General features: G+C 37.6%; 1 long non-coding RNA gene across 2 annotated transcripts in view; it reads right to left on the bottom strand.

Moving 5' to 3' along the window:
• LOC146434627 (uncharacterized) overlaps positions 1 to 10,652 on the bottom strand; it is a 64,060-nt gene extending 53,408 nt beyond the window's left edge. For both annotated transcript variants that reach the window (XR_014853282.1, XR_014853283.1), the window contains exons 1-2: positions 10,539 to 10,652; positions 9,780 to 9,860 (exon numbers count right to left, since the gene is read on the bottom strand). This is a non-coding gene — a long non-coding RNA (uncharacterized LOC146434627). The remainder of the gene's footprint in view (positions 1 to 9,779; positions 9,861 to 10,538) is intronic.
• Between the last annotated feature and the right edge of the window lie 3,198 nt (positions 10,653 to 13,850).

The following is a 13,850-nucleotide window of genomic DNA, read 5'->3' as shown; positions in this document are numbered from 1 at the left end:
TTAGGGGAGAAAGATGTAGGTCAGGCAATATGCAAGATGCTTAGTGCCTTCATTTTCCGTATTATAAAGAGATTCATTTTAGATGACATACAGGCTTACAAGCAAATTTCAGGATAAATGGCATAAACCCTGCTATTAACAGTACTGGAGACACTTTAAATATCTCTATCAATACAAACACTACAGCGCTTTTAGCTTGCATCCTTCCAAAATCAGAAGAAAAACAATAATGAAAAATGGGTTAAGTGATAGAGCTGGGGACATGTTAAATGTCATCAAGGCTTAATGGAAGCAGTGTCATCACAAGGAGCTGGTGTTTGAAGGCGAGAGTATGGAACTAGTTTTGCCTGATTTCCAATACTTATGATGCCATATTGAAGTATTATTATATTTGCATCCCAAGTAAAAGATGTGGAAGCAGCAGAAACATGATGAAAAACTATGCAGTGAGAAATTATCTGACAGAGGGAGATAAAAGAGCTGAAAGAAATCCAAAGCACCAAAAATAAAAGACTAAAAAGTACTCCAGGAAAAATTATGCTGTACATAGACGGCAGCCACTTCAGGTACTTAATTTTGGCAAGAGTGGCTAAAGTCATAACTGCTCAAGAACTGTGCAAATCTCCCTTCAACTAGCAAGAGACATTTGTACTGTTGGTCCATCATACAGAGAAAGCACACAGGCAGAAAGAAGGGAGGAGGCTGTGGCATGGAAACAGATATGGTGACTTGGTTCACTTGGCCAGGCTTCAGCTTCAGCCAGCACTACCTGCAGTCCAGTGAACTCTACCCATCAGCAAGTGGGTTTGCAAGGTCTTTGCACTGTCTTGAAAATACTAATATATTGATGGTATATCTAGACATCTGAAATACAGTTTTGTATAAATTATTGTAAGAATATGTCTAATCTCTTATACATGCAGTGGAAGTCAACAGTTTTCAAAAAGCACCCGAAGCACACCACAACTTGGAGATGGACAAACACTGGGGGCTGCACATTTATTCAGGGGCTAGAACTCAATCCCATGGTGAAATTAAGAAAGGGATTGGCTTGATGACATCCTTCTTCCCTCTGAAGTTTATCATTCCTTTCTAGGATCTTGGGAAGGCAGTTGTCATACAAACTTGTAATTCTTACCTCCTTCTCCCAGTGCTAGTGAGTCCAATTCAATTGGTTTTTTCCCCCTTTTCTGTTTAAAGAATGCCAATAAGTGTAAGATTTAATCAAGGGCTAAAGCAAGAAATGTGTTAATACTGGAGTGGGGACATTTTTAAACCAAGCAGTTTATTACTCTAAACATCACACATCTATGAGAAAATTTCTCCTCATTTTATGGCACCAAAATTGCTAGTGTGCTTAGAAGCTTTCTTACCAAAGAAGGTATCACAAAAATAGAAGTTTTCATTGTGTTTTGCTTATTAAGCAGACTTATTGTTTTAAGAAGTAGTCAATTAATCACTGAAAATGTTGCCCTGACTATAATTAATAACTACAGACAAAAGACTATAGGCAAAAAGATGAGGTATATCAAGAAAAGCAAACATCTCCAAGAATAGATTTTTGCTCTCTTTATTGCTCCAGGAATTCACTGGTTTTTCTAAACCTATGGCTGAACTACTTAAAGTAAAAACATGGAGAAAGAAATGGCTGTTAAACTACAGCCATTTTTGACCTTTTAAATGCAGGAATAGAGATGAACCAATCAGACAAAAAAGGATTGAACAGTAATGCAGCATGGATAAAAATGGATATCAAGAACATGAAACCAAGTTCTTCCGTCTTTCATGTAGAAGCATAAAAATCACAAACTGGTATAACTATATAAAGATGTGCAAATCTGAAAGCCAAATTTTGCTTGAATGTACAAGTTTACTAAATACATTTCATAAACAGGTAATTGGCAGCTCTAGGCAAGCAGGGATGGACAGAAGGAAGTAAGAAATGAATACTTGAAGCAGTTCTTTGGATGCCACCAAATGGCCCAGCTACTCTGCAGTCTCCCAGACAGCTGAGCTGAGAGCTCCTTGGCACAAAAAGCTGAGAGGAAAAACAGCTATTTCCCATCTGCTCCAGCCTAGGTGCTCCCACTCCTTCCCCAGCACCACCCTGTGACTGCCCAGCTCCTTCCATCCAAACTCCCTCCTGCTCCACAGACTTCCTCACCCCCGGCTCACATGGCAGCTCAGAGCTGCCAGCTCAGGAATGCTTGCTCCAGCAGAAATCCAGGAGAAGGAGGGAGTGGGACATCCCTGGCAGCAGCACTGAGGCACAGCAATTTGTTTTGTCTATGCATCTGCCACCAAAGTCACCACAGCTGAGCTCTCCTAGCCATCCATCATGCAACAAACTTTCCCAGAGTGGCATGGATTTTAAAAACCTGAGTCTCCATCCAAGGGGTGTAATGTAGGATAATACAATATATTTTCCTCACAGTTTTTGCAAAAGCTTGTATTTTTCCACATTATAAACCCAGATATAACTGGGAAGAACTTGTTCTGCAAGTCTTCAAGGGCTATTTCCACCACCTGCAGTTAAATAAAAGACAGTCTTGGTCTTTGGGGCTAAATTGATTTTTTGTTTTTATAAAACATTCCCACTGATCTAAAATAGACACTCTATATATAAAATGATTGACAAATATCTACGGTTTCCACTTTAAGTATGAGAACATACACAACATGATATAATACATTCATTTCTAGCTGGGTACATACTCAAATATAAAGACTAGCAATGTATGCATTATTCCTTGCTAATTTTTTCTGAAAAGCTGTATATTTAACTCCAAATCCCATTTCCATTCTTACCAATTTCAATTCTCTCTTTTGCAACACATTTCATATTTTGAATTATGAATGTGCAACACAGGATGTCATTTGGATGTCAAAGAAGCAATTAGCTGAAGACTACTATCATTCAGAAGCTACTTCAAGACATACTGAATTTTTTTTAACCTTATAAAAATGCTACAGCATATTAGGAATATAAGAATTGCTTCTCTTACTGCCTAGAATGCTGAATTTTTATTCATACTTAGGATTATTGCTCTTACAAAGTACTAAATTCAGCAAGTGCATGTCTCAAATTAGGACAGTGATTTCTATGTAAGGAGACATGCTGCTGAACTCAAGGAGTGCAGAATAAAATACTTGAAGGGAAACAAAAGCCCTTGCAAGCTGCACAACAGATCCAATACAGAATCATCAACCAAGCCTACCAGTTGAGCACAGTGTACATTCCAGACTGACAACAGAGGCAGAAAACATTTTACATTTAACTTCTTCCATATCTGCTCCCTATACCAAATTTTGTCCACTTTAAACTGCTTAGAGACACTTATAAAAACATATTTTTGCATTGCTTGCATTTTATTGTGCATTTCCCAGCTCAATCCTACAGTTATAATAATAGTGCTAGTCCTGAGGAACCTAAAGTCCACAGAAGGTCTAGCACCTCTAGCAATAGTCATCCTGAGATGTAATAAATGGATTCTACTTTATTTTTAGTGGAAACAGACACAATAGTGCTGCAGGGTGTAGAGCAGGACTGTCCGAAGTCAGAATGAACGCAGAGATCTAATCAACAGGCATTTTCAAACAGGTTTTAATGTGAATTCTACAGATACAAACAAGGCTATCTTATGTCACAGATCCAACAAAAGCAAGAGCTGAAATCATTACAACTAGATTTTCAAATGAAGTACAAAGTTATTTTTAAATTATGGCAGTTCTTTCATACACAAGAGTTTGTACAAAGTACCTCAGTGCCTTTCACACAATTACTTTCAAGGTCTGCTAAACCACTGAAGTTTGCCTCTTAGCCACTAAAGCTACATCCCAGTGTTACTGCTAAGGGGCATATTAAAAGCTCAAGCTACTAGAGGGCAAGGAATTCACCCCTCCAGCATTTTTCTTAAATAAAAATACATTTATTTTTATTTTATTATTGCTGATGTCTTTTTGCATTGTTGTGGTATTCAAATGTAGTTTAGGATGGGAAAACAAAAGGTTTTCTGAAGTAGTGGCGATCATAACTGTAGACATTAACTTGTATTGCAGAGGCACACCTTGACACAGAGGCACTGCCCCAGCTCTTTTCCTCTCCTGCTGCAAAGAACAAGCTTCTCCAGCACACTCATCTTTGATGAGACAAATTCTTACTGCATTTACAGCCTCTAATTGTTCCCACACAAAGCCAAGCATTTCTCTTCCCCCTCTTAAACCTCACCTAATGTGTCTATTTTCCTTTCTGATTAGAGGTATAATGCTGCAGGGGAGAAATTGAAATAAGATGTTTTTGAAAACACAAACTCATGGAAATATCTAGATTTTAATATTTACTCTATGATGGCAGCTAGGAATTGTATTTATTAGCAGCCTTGCAGTGCATACTTACTATGATTTAGTCAGCTATCACTTTTGCCTCTTCTCAGTGGTACTTTGCCTATATTTACTACAGACACCTATGATGAAGGCAGTATCTTTGAGAAGGGCTGTATAAACAGTATATTTTATATCCTTAAGCTTCTCCCTGCCTATTGGATTTCCATTATGGAGTGTGAAATTTATTCATTAGTTAAAACACACTAGGTACAAGGAAGCAGAGCCACCATCCAGTTAATGGAATTCAGAGTCCATGACAAGTCCACAGCCACAATCCTGACCTCAGTAGGGAGGGTTATATAGCAGATGGTAGCACCAGAAATTGGATCTTGGGATCTAAAACAGATAGCTGCAACATATAACTCATCCAAACAGTTGATGCAGTTCCAGTGTTAAACGATTATTTCACTTTCTGGGACAGTTAAGGAACAGCAGACAAGACAACAAACAGCACTCCCACATTGGAACTTCCACTACAAACTCATAGACTTTGGATCTATACCAAAGCAGAGGACCTTTGATGGAAATAGCATTCACAGTACTATTCTTTCCAAATAATTGTATGGGTAAATAAAATCTCTTTGGGAAGGATGGGCTTATAGTGTCTGTGACAGTGAATTAACCATCAGGGACCAATTCCTGTCTTTCAGCAAGTGTTTTCAGAAGGATGAAGGCTAATTCCACATTTAAGAGCAGCAAGCATCTCCACAGTCATTTATCCCAACTACTGCATCCAAGACTCATAGCAACTACAGTATCTGGGCATGACAAAGTTTTTTTTAAATTTTATAAGTTCAGAAACACTTCTCAATTTTAATTTGCTTTCTATGAGGCTAAATTTGAGCAGGAGGCACACTATAAAACACGTGGAAAAGCATTTGGAAGAACACATTGCACCTTGCAGGTACATCTGCACAAACTCTTTTCCAGCTCTGAAGCTCAGCCTCAGTGCTGCAATCAGACACTGCAGTCAGGCAGCACAGACAGTATCTCCCCACCCCACTGTAAACAAGTAGGAGAATCTGAACTATTCCCCCTATAGCAAACAAACATTCCATCATTCAATTGCATGAGTAGCTTGGTTTTTTCCTAAAGATTCAGTATGGCAAAGTGAAAATTCATTGCTATTGCAGCTATTCTAAACTTAGAATTTTATGATTTCATTAAGAGTAAAAGGACTACCCAATAAGAACCTGAAAGACTCAAAAGATCATCTTAAATAAAATTAAAGAAACAGTTTTAACTAGAAAACATGATTTTTATGTTTAGATTCCAGACTAGCAATATAACATGTGAATATTATTTCTGTCATTTCAACACTCTGGGGGATCAGTCTGGGGATTCTGCAAAGTTTGTTCAAATTAAAAAAAAAAATTGGAAAAACATAGCAGTTAATTCACTGTGATATCACAAAAATCACACTGAAAGAAAGACTACTAAGTAACTGAAATTTAAAATTTTGTTGACATTTAATGAATTATTTCCCTTTGTGAAAAATGCAGGATCGTTTACTTCAAAATGTTGTTATAAATGGAAATGATGATAGTAATTTTTAAAAAAAAATAATTAAATTTGTAAATTTTTTTAAAAGTTTGAATGCTATTAAGAGTTGAATCTAAAATGAAGGTCAGCATTTGAATTCCCAAAACCAAGACTCCATTGTTTACTTTGGTCTCTTTACAACCTGTTATTATTACTGAAGCAATTATGATCTTAAATTATCCTTTTGAAGTAAAAGGCTAAGAGTAAACATTTACTTTCAGACACATTCAAATTCTGCTACTTCTCTGTAGTATGGCAACATCTCACATGGGCACATTTTATTTCCAAAGCAATGTCTGACACCAAATTCAATGCAGGAAGGGTTTTTCTGCTCACCACAACTCCAGATCACTCCGAGATTACAAAGAACAAGAATGCCATTTGGAAACATCTGGCAATGTCAAATTTTGCCACTTTTCATTTGGCAAATCCTATTCCACATGCTGTACTTTCAATAGTTCAGAGGCATGTTAGTCTAAACTATTGTCTTGAAGGTCTGTGAGAATTAAAATAAAAAATACACTTCCAAATGTTTTATAGTAGTGATAATACATAACACCACAAAGAACAGAAGGGCTCAAAACAGAGATGGGCTCTGGATCAGACCACATGCGATGAGTATCAACACCCCGTGCAGTCTAGTCATTGATGCTTTCATTGCTGCCACTGAATTGACACAGAAATACTGTTTAATAAAGTCAGGGTGGTGCCCAGCATCCCTTTCTTTCTGGAAGGTCATCCAAAGATGATATCCAGAATGAAACACAGATGAACTTCCCAAATGAGACCCATGCACTCTGTGGGAGAAAACAGCTTGTTCTGCAAAGTGAGGCTCCAGCTGTCTGTCTCACTCTCCAGGTGCTACACTGTATGTTGTATTATATTGCTTGAAAACAAACTGTATTGATAAGAGACAAGAATAAGTTTACCTAATCTAAATATGTAGTATTCCAGAAAAAAGGGCAGACAGAAGGCCAAAACCATGAATTATGCATACTGTAACATCAAACTCTCATCCTACTTTAGAGCTGGAGCAGGCTTTGCATGGAAAATGAAATTAGGATGGAACATGTATTGAACAATTTTCTCCATAACTGGTTCTTACTCACCTTAAATGTAAAATTTTATTTAGCTTATATCACAGGAAGACATCCTTATTAAAGTAGCACACCTACGTGGGTCCCTTTGAAAGGATTTAATGCAAACAAGTCTAAAATAATTGAAGGGGAGATATTTTCTGACTGTTCTCAGAAGAGCTTAGTGAAGAAGAGGATAGCAGGAAAGAATTACTTTATTATATTGATTTCCTTAGGAAACAGGGAAAAAAAATCACGATAAGGTAGGTCAAACAAACCAATTCTCTTTTGTAAAAATCAATAAAAGCATGCAGAACAGGAGTGAATTTACATGTCAAGAAGCTTTTGCAACCATCCTGCAAAACAAGATCTGCACATTATTACTCTAATAAGGCAGGTAATACAAGAGACTGGCTTGAGTCATTACTGCACCCTGCTATTTTAAAATAGCCTAAAGTGCAAAGTGTATGCATTTTTACTAATTTAATCAAGCAATTAATCTGAAATATGACTGATTACACACTACAGCTCACTAAAACATGCTGAATCATAGCATATGACATACCTGTAGCTGCTTAAAACACATCTACCTGAAGCTGAAAAGTTGCTCTACATGAAGCTGAAAAGAAAGTTTTCTATCTAAACTTCTACCCAAGTCATATATCCTTAACCTCCAAGATTCTTCTCCTCTGTGAGAAAAAAAAAAAAAAATCAGCCTCCACCTAAAAACTAAACACACTGGTATGTGTTCAACTAAGTAGAAATTAATGTCCAATAGTACTTCAGTACTTGATAAAACTCAAAACTCTACTAGCATCTTTAAATTAATATAATTTCACATAAAATACCTTAAATAGAGTCCCTTCTTCATCAGTACCTTCAAGGAGATATTTGCAAATCCAGATACTTGAAATCACAAGTGGTTTGGATTATTAACCTCAGCCCAGTGCTAGCAATTACTGCTGTTAACACCAATTACATGAAAATCAGCTACAGGAATGACTCCCAGATTCCAACAGGAGCCAAGCTGAGGGCATAACTTCTCTTGTGTCCTCATTGCACAACCTAGGCTCCAGCTGTGAGACTGCAGGGCTTCTCCACTGAGCTCCACCCACCCACTACACCTTCCTCTGACCCGGGAAAGATCCAAGTGATTCCCTACAGGTCTTTTACAGCTTCTCTACCTCTTTAAGACAGCAACACACTTAAAATGCAAAAATGTGTACGCATAAGTATCTAAACTGCTTCAGGCACTAAACACCATAAATTCACTAGAACATGTTAGACAATCTACTGGAAACAAGGACTTGCAAGTCAATTTTGAAGTTATGTAATTGATGTCAAAACTTGCCCTGATTTTGCCAAGGGGAATTAACAGGAAAGAGGCACAGAGTTTGAGATCTCTCTGGTGACAAACCTTTTCAAGAAAAGCAAAGAAGGGGAAGCTGAGATCTCTTTTTTAAAAATGTAGAACACTCAAGTTCACACTGAGGATTTGATCCCATTTTTCTGACAACCCCTCCCCTAGTACAGAGTCCAAGATTCACAGCCTTTTCTTGGCATTATTTAAGTCTCTTCTGAGATGATGCATTAGAGCAAATACAAGACAATTAAATAGCAACCCTAGCAGATCTTCCAATATTAAAATAGCATCACATCCTCTATTGACTTAGTATTGGACAATCAATATAAACCAACTATTAATAAGTTGTAAAATACATATTTCTCTCACTTTTTTGAATACAAACTGCCTTCATACTGTTGCATGAAGAGAGTGCTGTCAGAGCAGTCAAACCTTTGAAAAAACTACCAAAATTGATTCTAAAAAAAGCAATTAAATCCTTTTCCCCCCCAAGAAGAAAATATTCCAAAGAAACACTCTGCATTTTTTTCATTTGAAATGAGAATTATGGATTTACTTGGTTTCTAATCACATTTGAAAAGAAAAATTTTTCCCATAACTAAATAATTTTACACTCTCAACAGAGACAGCAAAATTGTAACAAAAATAAAGGTCAAAACACAAGTTTTGCACTCAGCCTTGCACAAGGCTTGCACAACATCCATTATTTCCAGTAGAAGGTCATCTCCTTTCCCCAGGTGTTCTGTTACCCTATCTTCACTCTAACATGCATCCACCAGCAAGAAAAAGATTTTTTTTAGATACTCATTGTACAGCTCTCTGCAACTTCATTTAAAAAAAAAAAAAAAAAAACAAAAAACCTCCAAGCAAAGCCCATTCCTGCCACTTGAGCAATGCAGAGAGGGAAATTCTTTCCAAAATCCAAATTTCGCCCATCTCAACCACAGCAGAACCCAGTCAAGATTTTCATTTCTACAACCTGATTTTACTAGAGAGAAAATCCACACCTTTGCAAACATATAATAATTCACTGGTTGTTTATAGTAATAGTTAAGATATCTCTTGCTTTCATTTTCTTTTTGACTTTTATTCACCCTTAGAAACTACTGAGCTGCAGAGGGAGGAAGGAAGGTGCTCCCCCAGCCCCCTGCTGACATTCACACAAGTACCAATGAAGCACCAGGAGCAAATGGGGAGCTCAGGATGCATTTTGAACTCTGCTTTAGTGTTTTTAAAGAACATGAAAGTAAACACTTGTAGTCATTGAATAATAAATAGCAGAAGAGTTTCCTTTAGAAAGTATTTTTTTAATTATGCATTCATGAATGGCAGATATATTTGATGTATTTTTGTATCATTTACTGCAGAACGTCTAAGTAAATACAAGGTAGAGGAATTCAGAATATGTTACTCACCACATTTGTTTGTCCTGGTAGCCAGACACAAGTTTTACATCACCCAGAGGATCTTCTCATTTTCCTTCTTAGTGACTCTTCCTGTTAGGTATTAAAAAAAAAAAAAAAAATCTTCTGAGTAACAGCAGCATACAATAATGGGGGGGAAGGACACACAGGCCTTTCGCTCTCTTAAAGCACCTAACTTAAGGGGGCCTACAGGAAAGATGAAGAGGGCTTGGTTTTGGTTTTTGTTTTTATAAGAGCATGAAGGGACAGGAAAAGATGCAACAGATTTAAACAAAAAGCAAGTACATTTAGATGCAAAATTAGCAAGAAACTCTTTACTGTTAGGGTGGTGAGGCACTGGAAGAGGTCACCCAGAGGAGCTGTGGATGCCTCACCCTTTGGAGCATTTGAGGGCAGGCTGGATGGAGATCTGAGCTACCTGGTCTAAAAGGAAAAGCACCCCTTGCCACAACAGGGAGAACAAGATGCTCTCTGAGGTCCCTTCCAATACAGAGCATTCTATGACTCTATGCATTACAAGGTGCTCAAGATAGAAAATAAAACATGACATCTCCTGATGGATGAAGCACAGATTTCTACCCTTCCTCCAGCAGCTCCAGAAGAGACATAGCCTCTCATGTCAACCCCATACTAAAGCCAAAGAAAGTTTTTTAGCAAAGAACCCTCCATGGTCACCACCACAGTGAAGCTATTAAAAAGAAAAAAAAAACAAGCCCCACACCACATCTGTAGATTAAAATGAACAAGTACCTGGAAACCAGTGCAGAGACACAGCCACATCACACCTAGAACAATGCCAAGCCACACAAGAGCAAAACAAGCCACTCCCTCCCCAGCTCTTATATGGCTCCTCATCAAGGTAACTCAGCACAGCTGCCCTGCTCAGCACAGCTGCTTAAGGAAGCATTTCTGAGAGTAGGAATAACCTTGAAATATTGTTGTTCTGCATCCTTTTTGAATAAAGGTTTGTCTTTTCACTGAAGTGTTGTTGCTTGAGAAATTGAATTATTGCTTATAATCATTTAAATCAAAGCCTAAAGAAGATCACCACAGATGCTATGAGATCACTAAATACAATGAAAAGGAGACTCTTGAATTCTCATAGGAACAAAAATGCTGTAATAAATGTCAGTTCTCTTTGCCTGTTGTGTTTGTGAACGGTCTGGAAATGTATCTCAGTACACAAATATTAGGCACATTTGTGGCAAAAAGTATTTACTGACAGATTCAGTGACACATACATTGTAAAATTAGTGACAAAGGAGAACAGGCAATTTGGTTACACAGTCTGATACTCACTGAAATATGTCTGAACTGGGTTTTTTGCCTACGGTTAATGGTAAGAAGAGGTGATCAGCATTAGTATGGGACAATGAGTTGTGACTAGGCAAGACCTGTGCACATGAAGACTTTTTTTAGGAGTATTGAGAGCCTCTGGGTTATAGTGAAGGCCACAGGAGAAGGGGGCAGCTTCTACCTCTCCAAATCTGAGTGTAGCTGGTAGTTTCATGAGGAGATCTTGTAGTGGTGTATCAATCCTAGATTTGCCTAAAATCCTCAGGCAGAAAGACTGAAAGCCTTGTTAAAGACCTGGGTAAAGTGTTCTGGACGTCACACTGGACTGGGAGGTTGGAGTGATAGCAAGAGAAGAAGACAGGAGAGATAGCACTGCTCTGCTTTGTCTGACATAGTGCTACTATCCCTATCAAATGCAAAGTACAGACCTACTTAACAACATGTTCCAAATGTATTTTACATCTTGAAACTGATACAGGCTGGGATAGAGGCAGGCACATTTTCTTATAGCATGGAATTAAAGGGAATATTTTCTGTATAGTTACTGCTTCTCTCCTTTTATGACTGAAAATGCGGATACTTGGTTTACAGAAAGGAAACAAAACAAACAAACCTACAAGCATTGTGAATAGAAAACAGGTATGAAAAACTCTTTGTCACAAACTGATAATGGTTTGATTTGCTTTGAAAATGGAAAAAGAAACAAACCAGAAAAAATTGCCATAGCAGATTGTGTGTTATTAGTGACAATCATCTGGTTGGCAACATCTCCTCTGTGATGTAGTTTTCTTTAGCTGAGAGGATGAGTTTGCTGTTCTCTTGAAGCTCACCTTTTAACCAGCAAGATTCTGCCTTCAAACACAGTTTTTAAACAACCCTTATCTCATTGCTGAATTATCTCTGGGTTACAATACTGAATTCATAATGATTCATATCAAGCTGACACAGACTGGATGGGGTAGGGGACGTTTTTTTCTCCTGACATATTTTTCTGTTACCACAATAGAAATACAGTATCTTCATGATATTAGGTGGTCCTGTGCAGGGCTGGGAGCTGGGCTTGGGTGTTCCTGGGTCCCTTCCAACTCAGTATATTCTATGATTCTATGACATATTTTTATCTTTATAACTCACCTTGCTATAGTTTGCTCCCAAGAAACTTTTCTGGCTTCAGAGTCCTTATTTCCAAGATTCTCCAACCATTCTGTATTGTGTACAGAGTTAGGACAATTTTAACCAACGCATTCTTTAATGAGAAGGTACTTTTGCAGTTGTACTGAAAATGTAAAACTCAGTTGCACTGCAATGTTCTTCTCTGCAATAAGGATGAGAAGTCTTCAAATCCTTTTTTTTTTTTTTTTCCTAATTTGTTGGAAGTTTTGATTGATACACTAATTTCCATACTTGTGTGTGAAAGAGTGGAAGAAGCAGCAGGGAGTGCTCTGCCATGAGCTGTTTGCTTTAAGGACAGAAGGTGACTGCTTTCATTCTGCTCACATGTGTTCCAGCAGTGCAGCAGTGCCCTGCACTCCATTGTCCCCTCCAGGAGGTGGCTCGGTGACTTCTCTCTGTCCAACTGCTTCTGCAAGACCTTGAAAGTTCTTGGGCTGGAGAAATATTTCTGCCAGTTCCCAGCCAGTATGGGCTGTGGCAGCTGTTTACTGTAACAGCAAGGAGCTTTTCATGAAAGGAAATAGTTTTCTTATTGGAAAATTGTGCTGTTGTACATCTGTGAGAAATAAAGACGTGCAACGGGTAAATAAACACATTAGAGTGAACCCAAACAAACAAAAATGAAAATCTTTAGCAGCTTAAAGTATTTTTCATAAGTATACCGTCTGTGTCCAAGTATCAATTACATAAAATCAAGGAGATAGATATAAATACATAATAAATTGTGTGCTTCTTGAGTACATATCTGTTTTATAAAGAATGTATTGCATCACAGCATAACTTTAATTCTGACCTTAAATAAATACTATTACAGGAGACCTCTCACATTCTAACCATAACAGCAATAACTACTCCTGGAAGAGACAACCATAAGAAATTATTTATATACATATTAATGACTTCTACTGAAAAGTATCAAGTAGAAGTCTGTGTATATATATTTTGTTAGATTAAGTGGGAAAATACTTTAACAAGCTATCTGGCAGAACTGAGAGAAGTCATAGCAATTAAAAATGCTTTAAAATTCTACAGCATGTTAATATATTAGACTATTTAAAATGCCTGCAATACTATCCATTAACATGTTGATTTAAGGAATCCCCAGCACATTGTCCAGGGTCAAGACTGTAGCATTATCATGAAGTTTGTTTTTCTTTATATTTGGGTGAAAGTGTATTTATTAGGGGACTAGTATTTATTTCTTTTGTGTTAAAAAGCTTGTTTGCTGGTGATTAGTTACTACCATTTGCCCAGTGAATCAGATTTTAAGGTTGGGATTTGTTTTTCTCCTAGAAACTTCTACATAAATAAAGGAAACTATTAAAGTCAGAGGGGAAGTATAAGGATCAGCTCGGCTGGGCTCTCTGCAGCCAGAGTCAGAGCATGATTTGATGACAGCACACTGCCCCTTCACAATCTCCTTTCAGGAGCACTTACAGTCCCACTAGGAGCATCTTTGCAGAAGGCAGCACCCAAAGAAGAGTTTGCATATATTTGCCTCTGTTTGGTACCCTTTTGCCCTGCCCTCGCTACAATTCTCCATACAGCTCCCAGAGAAATTCATAAAATTGAACCCAAATGAGATTACATTGA

Source organism: Lichenostomus cassidix, chromosome 7 (genome assembly GCF_008360975.1).
Source record: "Lichenostomus cassidix isolate B80296 chromosome 7, HeHo_3.0, whole genome shotgun sequence".
Taxonomy (NCBI): Eukaryota; Metazoa; Chordata; class Aves; order Passeriformes; family Meliphagidae; genus Lichenostomus; species Lichenostomus cassidix.
Note: the sequence above shows the minus strand (reverse complement) of the source record. Positions and strands in the feature narration are given on the sequence as shown.